The sequence below is a fragment of the Pelodiscus sinensis genome, chromosome 1, assembly GCF_049634645.1.
Source record: "Pelodiscus sinensis isolate JC-2024 chromosome 1, ASM4963464v1, whole genome shotgun sequence".
NCBI classification, from domain to species: Eukaryota; Metazoa; Chordata; order Testudines; family Trionychidae; genus Pelodiscus; species Pelodiscus sinensis.
This window is the reverse complement of record NC_134711.1, coordinates 113,558,740-113,571,822: the sequence shown is the minus strand read 5'-3', so window position 1 is coordinate 113,571,822 and position 13,083 is coordinate 113,558,740. Positions and strand designations below refer to the sequence as shown.

The window sequence follows — 13,083 nt, the reverse complement described above, 5'->3', positions numbered from 1 at the left end:
ATAGCTCATGAACAGTTTGCTGCAAATAGTATATTATTGAGTTTTGCTTAGACCAGCTATATAAGTGATATGGAATCATTTTTTTTTCTCTGACTGGATGAGCATGAGGGATATAGCAAGTACTCTCATTAAAAACACTTGCCTGTATCAAGTTAAAATTTCCGCAGATCAGTTTGAGATTAGATTTGTGTAACATACTGATATCCACCCAGCTCCATTGTTTCACCTTCAGTTGATAGTGGACCAAACATTACCAATGATTTAAAGCCTATCCAAAGTTATTGACTTTAGTGGGACTGCAGTGGGGTATAAATGACAGGAGCGTGGTTCACTGCGCATAATTTTTTAGAGATGAAGAATATCTGAGCAAATAACAATATGACAGAAGTGGAACCCAATATTAATGCTAGCATAAAAGGAGATGTTTTGATATTGTATTTTCTAGTGTGGGACATATGACGATTCTCGGCATGGAGGATAATTCTAAGGCGATAAATTCTATGGTGGATCCTGTGGTGTCACTCTTCTAGACTAAAGATGTAGGGAGAACAGCTAAGGCAAAGAATGGGTCGATAGGACCCTCTTATGCCTTGCAATTCTTGACAGCAAGTCATGAAATAGAAGCACCCTTATGTTGCTTTAATTTATCCTGGACCCAACAGCCAGATGGCCCAGATTCAGGTGTACAGAAGTGGCTTAAAATTTTTGCTCACTGTCCCTGTGAACTGCACCAGACATAGCATGGTGGCAGCCCAAGATCTGGGAACCAGGGAGAAACATTAAATAACCCTAAGAGCTAAGGTCTGAATGTTCTACCCTGTCAAATCTGGCCTGTTTCCCACAGTAACTTCAACTGCAAAGGTGTCTTTTAAAATGGCATAGCATGCCATATTTTATCTAGAATTAAGCTGTTGACAAAACAAATCAGTCAAGAGTCTGAATATTTCATTAAAGAACTACAACTTTTAAGTTATAATGAGCTAGCCTTTCCTTTTAAAGGAAAGTCTTTATATTAAAAGACTTGTTCTAACAAAGATAGCTGAATAGATGGAGAGTGTCTATTCCTCTCCAGTCTATTATTTAATAATTTAGCTGTATTGAACTATTATAATAATTCAGTTATTTTTTAATAATTCAGAGATAGTCCTAAAATGGATTTTTTTTATTCTGCCAATTCACCCAGAGGTTAAATAATCCACATCACACAAATACCGTAATCAGTAAGCAGCACAAGCATTTCTCTGCCCTTGCTCAAAGCATGGAAGAAAATAAGCACAGATAGAAAGACTAAATAAGCTACTCCATGGTTGATTTTGCACACTGGGACAAATTCTAACTTCACTTATGCCCGACTGAGGTCACCAGGGTCTAATTCAATAGGTTTGCATGGGAATCCATGTAGGATGAATTTGTCTATGATATCTACTACTGAAGATGACTAGCAGAGCATAGAAGAGGAGGCATGCACAACATTCTGCACAATATTGGCCAACAGCTATCATAAACGAAGAATTTTACTAGCATTACTGCCTGTCATTTACCCACAACACAGAAGCAGAGCTACATGAAATTCCCAACTTTTGTTTTTATTTATACAGAGTTTGATCCTTATTTATTTATGGTGCTTTAAGGCTCCATTGCACTCCCAAATTATCTGACCTATCAGGACCCACAGTGTAAGTTAGAGCATTCTTAGGGTGGCTCTTGCTCTCTGGCTCAAGAGCTTCCCTAGAGGGAACAGGGAAGATGATTCTGGATATGCCATGGGCTCTCTGTCGGCTCAGCAAAACCCTCAGGCATTCATAGAATAGTTCCCTCTTCAGAGCAACGTAAAAGTGCAGGGATTAAAGAGAGAACTGGGCTCTTTGTTTTCCTCCTCTTTCCTTTCCTAAGTAGGTAAACCAGTTATTTGTCCCGAAAGTTTGGGAAAGTTTGGATTTATAGTTGAACTTTGCTGCTTGACCCATGTCTACTAGGGACAGCTTTTGCTGTGATGAGGAAAGGTTATAGCTGTGAATCATGGCTTGAAGCAATATGTAGCACACCTGTGTACATGAGTAAACTAAATTCAGTTTGCTATTTATCTACTGTATTTATCTCAGTTAAGTAAACTCTGAGTTTGTCAGGATTTCCTGCTGGAAATTCTCATGATAATATGAGTATAATTGCCTTTTTATTGCCACAGACATCTGTTACACTTTTCAAAGAAAGACAAGAAAAAATAATTGTTTTCTATGGAACCAGGCACAGCTTTTTCCTCTAATTGTGTGAAACACATTACAATACCTAAACCAAGCTGGGGAGCAGGTGCTGGGGCAGTCCAAAACAAGACTCACGGAGGGGGGGGGGGAGAGAGAGAATGGGGCAACAGATAAAAAACACAAAAGCACATAGTTAATCCTGTTATTAAGTGACCTCATTCTGTGAATAGGAGTTGCTATATTAGAACAGAGCAGTGGTTAATATCCAACCACTCCTCCTCTTTGCTGAAAGCTCATGGCAAAGATTAGGGTGTGCAGGGGGTAGAGAGGAGGCAGTCAGGCAGCCTATAGAGGAACATGACCAGAGAAAACACCCTCTTTATCCCACTACCTTTTCTACATTCTGGAGTTGTGACTAGGAGAAGCTCAAAGAAATCTCCTTTTGGCATAACTAAGGTGCTGCTTTACCAGTCATCCAGACAGAGGTAAGGGTATACAATCAGGTGAAGAAGAACTAAAGGAGCAATAATCATCCAGAGGACAGTACACTGGCCAGGTAATCAGTCCACTTTCCAACTAACATACAAGTACTCCAATATCAAGTGGAGCTCCCCCACGGTCAATTCTAGGGCGGATTTTGTTCATCATCTTTATTAATGACCTGGATGAGGAGATGGAAGGCACCCTCAGCTAGTCTGCAGTTGACACTAAGCTAGGGGGAGAGGCAGATATGTTGGAGGATAGGGATAGGGTCCAGAGTGACCTAGACAACTTGGAGGTTTGGGCTAAAAGAAATCTGATGAGGTTCAACAAGGAGTGCAGAGTCCTGCACCTGGGACAGAAGAATCCCAAGCATTGTTACAGGCTGAAGACCGACTGGCTAAGTAGCAGTTCAGCAGAAAAAGACCTGGGAATTACAGTGAATGAGAAGCTGGATGAGTCAACAGTGTTCTCTTGTGCCAAGAAGGCTAGTGGCATATGAGGTTGCATTGCCAGCAGATCTAGGGACGTGATTATTCCCCTTTATTGAGCACCAGTGAGGTCGCATCTGGAGTATTGCATCCAATTCTCCCCCCCCCCTCCCCTCCCCAGTATGGAAAGGATGTGGATACACTGGAGAGGGTCCAGTGGAGGGCAACAAAAATGATTAGGGGGCTGGAGCACATGATTTATCAAGAGAGGCTGAGGGGCTTGGGCTTGTTTAGTCTGCAGAAGAGAAAAGTGAGGGAGATTTAATAACAGCCTTTAACTACCAGAAGGGTGGTTCTGAAGAGGATGGAGAGAGGCTATTCTCATTAATGACAGATGGCAGAACTAGGAGCAATGGTCTCAAGTTAGTGGGGAGGTCTAAGTTCAATATTAGGAAAAACTAGTTCACTAGGAGGGCAGTGAAATATGGGAATGGGTTACCTCGGGAGGTGGTGGAATCTCCATCCCTAGAGTTTTTTAAGTCCCAGCATGACAAAGCCCTGGCTGGGATGATTTAATTAGAATTTGTCTTGAGGTCTTCCAGCCCTATGATTCTATACTCACAGTAAACAAGCCATTACAAAACTAAGCAATAAAAAAATCTATACAATGGCGCTCATTTCCTGGTCCGGCTGAGCTATACATGGTGCAGAATGCAAAGCGGGGATGACAAAGTTGCTTTAAACCATCTTTTGCAGCTCTACGTTTTTGAGCCACCCATAGTGTAATTTTGTATAAGTCGAAGCATTTTCAGGGCTGCTCATGGCCAAAGAGGATCATGGCGACAGTTGTTAATATTCAGAACGGTGAAGATAATTTGTCCAAGTTCACTACATTGACAGCTGCTGGGGTGGCATAGGAACTAATTCAACATAGTTAAATTCAGACACACACTTGCAACTGAAATGGGCTTGGTTATCTTCTTGCCAGGTTATCTTCTCACAGGTCAGATGACTTCTGATTAATACATCAGTCCATATTAGTATAGAATATATGGAGATATACCATCTCATAGAACTGGAAGGGACCTTGAGAAGTCATCAAGTCCAGTCCCCTGCCCTCACAACAGGACCAAGTACAATCCCTGACAGATTTGCCCCAGATCCCTAAATGGCCCCTTCAAGGATTGAACTCACAACCCTGGATTTAGCAGGCCAATGCTCAAACCACTGAGCATCAGGATGCTACACTAGTTAGTTTTAATAATAACAACTGTGAATTTGTATAGTGTCTTTTACAAAAAAGGAAACCCTCTGTGTACATTAACTCAATCTCACAATATTCCTGTCAGATTTGTTAACTAGTTTACAGGTGGGTAAACTAAGGCACAACAAGATCAAGTGATTTGTCTAACATCCGGCAATAAATAATCAGGAAGTCAGGCTCTGCTCTAGCCCTGAAACAACTGTTTACATATTTCTCATTACCTGCCTACTAACATAATGAGGTTGATTAACATTAGCTGTGGTGCATTCAAAGGAGAGAGTCTCTCTCTCATTATTGTCTCTTCCTGTAGTTGTGGCAGCAAACAGGGACCATGAAAACCACTCACCTGTCTGAAGAAGAATTCTCTCAGCATATACACTATGTAGAACCAGATTACCGCTGCCCTGTAGGCTCCCTCATCACCTTCAGAAAAAAAAATCCTGACAGGGCCAGGAAGGGAATCCCTACAGAATACATAGCTCCTGAAATGCTCAGCTGCTATGGAGCAGCCATATGGAGATGGAAACAGGGAACCATACAAATACTCACAATAAACAAAACTAGGAGTTTAAAGCTGCTCTCATATGTTCTATATCACTCTGGGAGTCACTTTGGCTCCCAAAGTGACCCAGCATCAAGTAGTTGCAAATGGTTTGTTTTCCTCTCTTTCTCTGCTGCATTTCTTGGAGGATAGCACAGAATCCCAGTCCATATTGGGCCCAACAGGCTGGGAGACAGGAGCAATAAATAACACGCAGCATTACTTCATCTATCATATGCAAGAAGCCTGATTTCTCAGGAATATTAAGAATCAACATAGCAGGAATCAAAAGTACTTACCATTTAAAAGAGCAAGAGACGGAGCAAACAACAGTCAGTTAGAAAATGGCCACTAAAGGGCTACAGCTGCTTTACTCAGACAAATTCCATAGCCCTAGAAAGGCATGATGGGAAAAAAGCATTCCTATTAGAGGACAACAGGGATCTAAGGAGATTTAGTAGAGACTATCTGTTATCAATGAAGGTGCTTCTATAAAAGGGCTGGTGCTGTTTATCTATCATATGTAATGCTTTTTCTCACTTTAATGTGGATCACAGAGACTTAGGGAAAATCCTACTGTCTAAATGTTACTGAGGTTCACCTAGGTATGTCAATAAGGGTTCAAGCTGGTTTTCTTTGCTCTCTTTAGCCACTTTGCTGCTGACTCTGTCTCAACAGTAGAATGCATCCAAGCTCAAAAACAAATAATTTACTCTACCTTCCCCCCAATTAAAAACAATTCAAAGAACCTTTGTTGTTCCACAGACTTTAAAATAAAACAGTAGACAAACAGAAGTGCTAGGCAAATTCTACAAAGTTTAATGATAAACATTCAACAAGGCGGAGTCCTGTGACACCTTAGAGAATAACAGATTTATTAGGGCATAAGCTTTTGAGTAAAATCTACTTCATTAGAGTAACTGGAGTGGAGTTTACAGAGGGATGGGTGGATAGATTAGATTACATATAGACAAAAAAAGAAAGAGGGTACTTGTGTAAATGAGGCTAATCAAGTCAGGGTGGAAGTGGCTCATTCTCAGCAGTTGATGTGGAAATGTGGATATCAAAAGAGGGAAAATTGCCTTTGTAATACATTAACCAGGTAAAATCCTTATTCAGTCCTAAACTGATAGTATTGAATGTGTAAATGAATTCCAGTTCAGCTGTCCCCCTTTGAAATTGGGGTTTGAAACACTTTTGTAGAAGGATACTTTTAAATCCATTACCAAGTTAAAAGTGTCCCCCTACAGATTTATGTGTGTTACCATTCCTGATTTCTGATTTGTGTCCTTTTATCCTTTGGCATAGAGAAGTGAAGAAAAAGATTGACAGAGCTGGATAAAGAGCCAGATGCCACCTACTTGAGGACGAGCACAAAAAAGAAAATACCAGAACACCACTGGTTCTAACCTACAACCCTCAGCTAAAACCTCTCTAATGAAAGCTACAACTTATCTTTGAAAATGATCCCTCACTATCACAGACCTTGGGAGACATGCCAATCCTTGCCTACAGACAATGCCCCCAACCTGAAGCAAATACTCAACAGCAGCCATACAATACCACACAGAAACACTTACCCAGGAACCCATCTCTGCAATAAACCCTGTTGCCAACTCTGTCCACATATCCACACAATTGACATAATCACAGAGCATAATTACATAGGCCACTCCATCAGGGGTCATTCACCTGCACATTCCTAATGTGAAATATATCTCATCAAGTGCCAGCAATGCTCCACTACCATGTATATTGGCCAAACCAGACAGACTCTCAGCCGAAGGATAAATGGACACAAATCAGACAACAGGAATGGTAACATATATCTATCTATTTATGTGACCATCATTTATTTGGACTGTAGTGTCCAGGAAGTGGATTTTTTGTGTGGATTGTTCCATCCTGAGGTTGATAATGGGGTTAACCCATTACAAAGACAATTTCCCCTCTCTCGATATCCACATTTCCACATCAAGTACTGTGAATGAGCCACTTCCACCCTGACTTGATTAGCCTCATTTACACAAGTGCCCTCTTTCTTATGTTGTCCTTATATATACATATGCCTCTGTAAATTCCACTCCAATTCATCTGATGAAGTGGGTTTTAGCCATGAAAGCTTGTGCCCCAATAAATCTATTAGGCTATGTCTAAACTGCAGGCTTCTTTTGGAAGAAGTTTTTCCGGAAGAGATCTTATGGAAAAACTTCTTCTGAAAGAGAGTGTCCACACTGCAAAAGTGCATCGAAAAAGCAATCTGCTTTTTTGAATGATAGCATCCACACTGAATGGATGCTATCTCGCATTTCAGCCGTGATTACTATGGATAGAGTGGCCACCAGAGCACTTGACCTTTTTCCTCTTTCCTCTTCTTTCGAAAGAACACCCTCTTCCCCATCCTCACACACCTTTTTCCGAAAGAGCTCTTTCAGAAAAAGGCTTCTTCCTCATAGAATGAGGGTTACCAATGTCGGGAAACCCCCTCTGTTCTTTCAATTTTCTTTTGGAAGAACACGATTGCAGTGTGGATGTAATTGAAGTTTTTTTGCAAAAGCGGCATTTTCCCCATAACTCTGTAGTGTAGACATACTCTTAGTTGCTAAGGTGCCACAGGACTCTGCATTGTTTTTGCAGATACAGACTAAGATGGCCATTCAACAGTTTATATTATCCAAAAATTCTTGGGCTTCATTCTACTCTCAATTTACACTGTTTTTACCATGCTGCAACTCAGCTGACTTCATTGTGGTGTTTCTGATTTTACACTGGTATAAATTAGAAGAGTAGCAGGTCTAAGTATCAGCAAAATTATGCTGGAAATCTTATGATATCTCACTGGTAATATTCCTGATGTTTTCATTACCTAGTTTGTCTGAAATTCTGATGGGAACAGCCTTCCTTGTGGCATGTTGCCTCTTCCACTTCCTGTCTTGAGAATCCAGCTCTTTTCTTTCATGATATGAGTAATTCCCATTCAAGTTAATCCCAGTAGGATATACTTAAATTATGGGAAAAGGAGAATTGCCGATATGGTCGGACCAGAAAATCCAAGCATGTATAAAATGAAAAATAACATGAGAATAACCCACACCTTATTAACCTCTCTCTCTTCCTTTCTACATGGTTTCAGTGTTAGATATTGAAAAGACCTTTGAGGTCATTCAATCCATTTCCTTGCAGATGCAGGATATTTAATATATCATGAGATTGTTGTAAAAACAAAGAAAAAATCCTAGCAACTTGATCCAGACACAGAGTCCACACAAATCCAGCCACTATGCCTCCTGAAAGGGAAAACTCAGATAAAGTCTTGAACAGCTGGTAAACAGCACAAATGACAATCACTCCCAGTTAGAGAGAAGGTCAGTGGGGAAATGTGCAAATGCCTGGTTTTTTTTCTGTATAGTTTGTATTCTATGGTATTTAATTGGATTAGAGAGAAGGAAAGGCCCAAAGTTCAACACTTCTTATCACTTATCCTTCATGATACTAGCTGTTAGCCTTTTCATTAAAAATAATAGTAACTGTACAAACATTAGTAAGTTGCATCAAAAGAACAATCTTTTTTTTTTTCAGTATTTGGAGTAACTAACAGTAACACGTTCAGTGGGAAAACAAAGAATGAATCAAATAGATTAGTGAGTACTAGAATGATTTTGTTAACTCTGGACAAGGAAATGCTGTTTAAGCTAAAGGGTTTACACAGATGATAAAAATAAATTTCTCCAATCAGCCACAGTTAGACAACTAGCTACGAGTCATAACTGTTCTGATTTATAATTTACCTAGTCTATTTGCTTTCTTAATGGCTCTGAAAATCTGAAAAAACTATGACTACTAAAAAAAGAGACATTTGAAGATCTTGGAGTGATCATGTACATGTACTTGTATGTTCTGTACTCGTGTTAGATAGGTGGGTTGACATTACATTATGACATTGCACAGAAGTGAAATATTTCTGATGGATATAAGTGGTTATTCATTCAGCTTTGAATATGTATTTGGAATTGCTTTTCAAGGCATTTCACATTGTCATAGGCATAAAGAAAATCTCTCTGAATAGCATGATGGTTCAGCACCGACTGATACTTAGGCTGTGGCATGGACTTGGACCTCTTCAATCAGATTAAGATTCATTCTTAGGATACTGCCAGAAACAGACATGCAGAAACTCGTTTAAACAAGTACTGAAGGTGATCTAAATTGCCCTATACAGAGTAATTATGTTTTTATTGCCAAGCATTTCCTACCTGCAGAGTAAAACTAAACTAGTCAGCTGAAGTTGCACCCAACCTAAATGAGTGTCAACTATGAATGGAACCTGAGTATGTGACAACTTGCATAGATACTATGCAAGTATCTCATAGTATCTATGAGGTTGCACCATTAAACATATAGCAGGATAATTGAAGTGGTTAGAAAATGCTGGGTTATGCAGTTTGGGATCTCCTGGGGGTTGAAAGTAGCATTCACCCATCATACAGTAAAACCAGCTACAGTTCTCACTCTGCAGAAGCTGGAACTGTGCTTATCATAGGATCATAGAACTGGAAGAGACCTCAGAAGGTCATCAAGTCCAGCCCCCTGCTCTAGGCAGGACCAATTCCAACTAAATCAACCCGGCCAGGGCTTTGTCAAGCCGAGACTTAAACACCTCTAGGGATGGAGACTCCACTACTTCCCTAGGTAACCCATTCCAGTCCTTCACCACCCTCCTAGTGAAATAGCTTTTCCTAATATCCAACCTGGACCTCTCCCACCACAACTTGAGACCAGTGCTCCTTGTTCTGCCATCTGTCACTACTGAGAACAGCCTCTCTCCATCCTCTTTGGAACCTCCCTTCAGGAAGTTGAAGGCTGCTATCAAATCCCCCCTCACTCTTCGCTTCTGCAGACTAAACAGACCCAAGTCCCTCAGCCTCTCCTCATAAGTCATATGTTCCAGCCCCCTAATCATTTTGGTTGCCCTCCGCTGGACCCTCTCCAATGCGTCCACATCCTTTTTGTAGTGGGGGGCCCAGAACTGGACACAATACTCCAGATGCGGCCTCACCAAAGCCGAATAAAGGGGAATGATGACATCTCTGGATCTGCTGGCAATGCTCCTCTTAATGCAACCTAATATGCCATTAGCCTTCTTGGCTACAAGGGCACACTGTTGACTCATATCTAGCTTCTCATCCACTGTAACCCCCAGGTCCTTTTCTGCAGAACTACTACTTAACCGGTTGGTCCCCAGGTTGTAACTATGCTTGGGATTCTTCCGTCCCAAGTGCAGGACTCTATACTTGTCCTTGTTGAACCTCATCAGATTTCTTGTGGCCCAATCCTCCAAGTCATTCTGTCTAAGTCATTCTGTACCCAATCTCTGCCCTTAAGCGTATCTACCTCTCCCCCCAGCTTAGTGTCATCCGCAAACTTGCTGAGGGTGCAATCCATTCCCTCATCCAGATCATTAATAAAGATATTTAACAAAACCGGTCCTAGAACCGAACCTTGGGGCACTCCGCTAGAAACCGACCGCCATCCTGACATCGAGCCATTGATCACTACTCGCTGGGCCCGGCCTTCTAGCCATCTTTCTATCCATCTTACCATCCATTTATCCAATCCACAATCCCTTAACTTGCTGGCAAGAATATTGTAGGAGACCGTATCAAAAGCCTTGCTAAAGTCAAGGTATATAACATCCACTGACTTCCCCATGTCCACCGAGCCAGTTACTTCATCATAGAAGCTAATCAGATTGGTCAGGCACCTCTTGCCCTTTGTGAATCCATGCTGACTATTCCTAATCACTTTCCTCTCATCCAAGTGCCTCAATATGGATTCCTTAAGGATCCCTTCCATGATTTTTCCAGGAACTGAGGTAAGACTGACCGGCCTATAGTTCCCTGGATCATCCTTCTTCCCTTTTTTGAAGATGGGCACTACATTTGCCTTTTTCCAGTCATCCGGGATTTCTCCCGATCTCCACGACTTTTCAAAGATAATAGCCAAAGGCTCCACAATGACATTTGCCAACTCCCTCAGTACCCTCAGGTGCACTAAGTCCGGACCCATGGATTTATGTACGTTTAGCTTTTCTAAATAGTTCCTAACCTGTTCTTTACCCACCACGGGCTGTCCATCTTCATCCCATCTTGCATCACTTGGCGCAGAAGTCCAGGAGCCGACCTTGTCCGTGAAAACAGAGGCAAAGAAAGCATTGAGTACTTCAGCTTTCCCCACATCATCTGTCACTAGGTTACCTCCTTCATCCATTAGGGGCCGCACACCCTCTCTGATCACCTTCTTCTTCTTAACATGCCTGTAGAAACCTTTCTTGTTATCCTTCACATCCTTAGCCAGTCGCAATTCCATTTGCGCTTTCGCCTTCCTGATAACCCCCCGGCATTCTCGAGCTATACCTTTAAACTCCTCCCTGGTCATTTGTCCAAGTTTCCACTCTTTGTAAGCTTCCTTTTTGTGCTTAAGTTCACCAAGGATTTCCCCTGTAAGCCAGTCCGGTCTCCTACCATGTTTGCCTCTCTTGCTACGCGTCAGGATGGTTTCTTTCTGTGCCTTCAATAAGGCTTCTTTAAAATACTGCCAGCTGTCCTGGACTCCTTTCCCCTTCATGTTAACATCCCAGGGGATTCTGCCCATCAGATCTCAGAGGGAGTCAAAATCTGCTTTTTTGAAGTCCAAGGTGTGTATTTTACTACTCTCTTTTCTTCCTTTCGTCAGGATCCTGAAATCTACCATCTCATGATCACTGCTTCCCAGGTTGTCACCCACCTCCACTTCCCCTATTGGTTTCTCCCTGTTTGTGAGCAGAAGGTCAAGCTGCGCACGGCCCCTGGTCGGATCCTTCAGCACCTGTGTCAAGAAGTTATCCCCAACATTCTCCAAAAACTTCCTGGATTGCCTGTGTACTGCCGTATAGGTTTCCCAGCAGATGTCAGGGTGATTAAAGTCCCCCACGAGAACCAGGGCCTGTGATCTGGAAGCTTCGCTCAGTTGTCCGAAGAAAGCCTCATCTACCTCATCCACCTGATTCGGTGGCCTGTAGCAAACACCAACCACAACATCAATGCTGTTGTTTGCTCCTTTAAACTTAACCCATAGACTCTCAACAGGTTTTTCTCCCTCTTTGGAGCTCTCTTACATATAGTGCAACTCCTCCTCCTTTTCTCCCCTGCCTGTTGTTCCTGAACAGTCTATACCCTTCCATGACAGCGCTCCAGTCATGCGAGTCATCCCACCTGCTTAAATGCAGGTCTCCTGCCTTCCAAGAGAAAAGTTACTGGGCTATTCTATAGCGACATTTCTGGAATTCTTGAATAGTCAATAGGTTATAGCAAACAAAGGTGGAGCCACTGCTACAGCCCAGTGATTAAGGCCCTCAGCTAGAATATGGGAGACCCAAGTTCAAGGCTCTTCGCTAATTGCTATTTAATCATTTCCAAAATTTGAATAATTCCCATACATCATAGTGAGAGGGCAGTTGTTATACTGTGATGTGAGGTACAAAACCTGTGCTCAAATCACTGATCTAACACATGCCAGAGGAGGAGACTGAACCTGACCTCCTAATATCTTCAGTGACTATGCCAAGTTTCAGGCTAGATAGTGACAGCACCTCTGTACTGTACCATGAGGTGTTTAATCTAGTACGTGACCTCTAAACATACCTACTGGTTTGGGCCACAAAGGTGAGCTAGGTGAGGGAACACCTTCTTTGAGACTCCCACAAGGTGCAGGACTGAGGCAGATGTGTGCCTGCCCATCAGCAGAAATTTAGGCACTTACACTACATCTACACTACGAGTTTTCTCGGCCAAAAATATGCTAATGAGGGACTCATTTGCATGAGTCATGATTTCATTTGCATATTTTCTGCCGATCCGTTTTTTTGCTAAGGTTTTTGCACAAAAGGAGGTTTACCGATCTTGCAGGAAAAGGGGTTTTTGAACAAAGGTCAGAAAAGGGCAACTAAAATGATCAGGGGTTTGGAACAGATCCCATATGAAGAGAGGCTAAAGAGGGTGGGACTTTTCAGCTTAGAAAAGAGGAGACTGAGGGGGGATATGATAGAGGTCTATAAAAGCATGTGTGGTGTGGAGAGGGTGCATAAAGAAAAGTTCTTCATTAGTTCCCATAACAGAAGGACTAGAGGAC

The 13,083-nt window shown here is 41.9% G+C and overlaps 1 long non-coding RNA gene across 1 annotated transcript in view; it reads right to left on the bottom strand.

Annotated features, from left to right (window-relative positions):
• The window catches only part of LOC142826627 (uncharacterized), an 83,053-nt gene extending 77,776 nt beyond the window's left edge, over positions 1 to 5,277 (bottom strand). Inside the window, exon 1 of the long non-coding RNA XR_012900861.1 lies at positions 5,217 to 5,277. This is a non-coding gene — a long non-coding RNA (uncharacterized LOC142826627). The remainder of the gene's footprint in view (positions 1 to 5,216) is intronic.
• Positions 5,278 to 13,083: the final 7,806 nt, after the last annotated feature.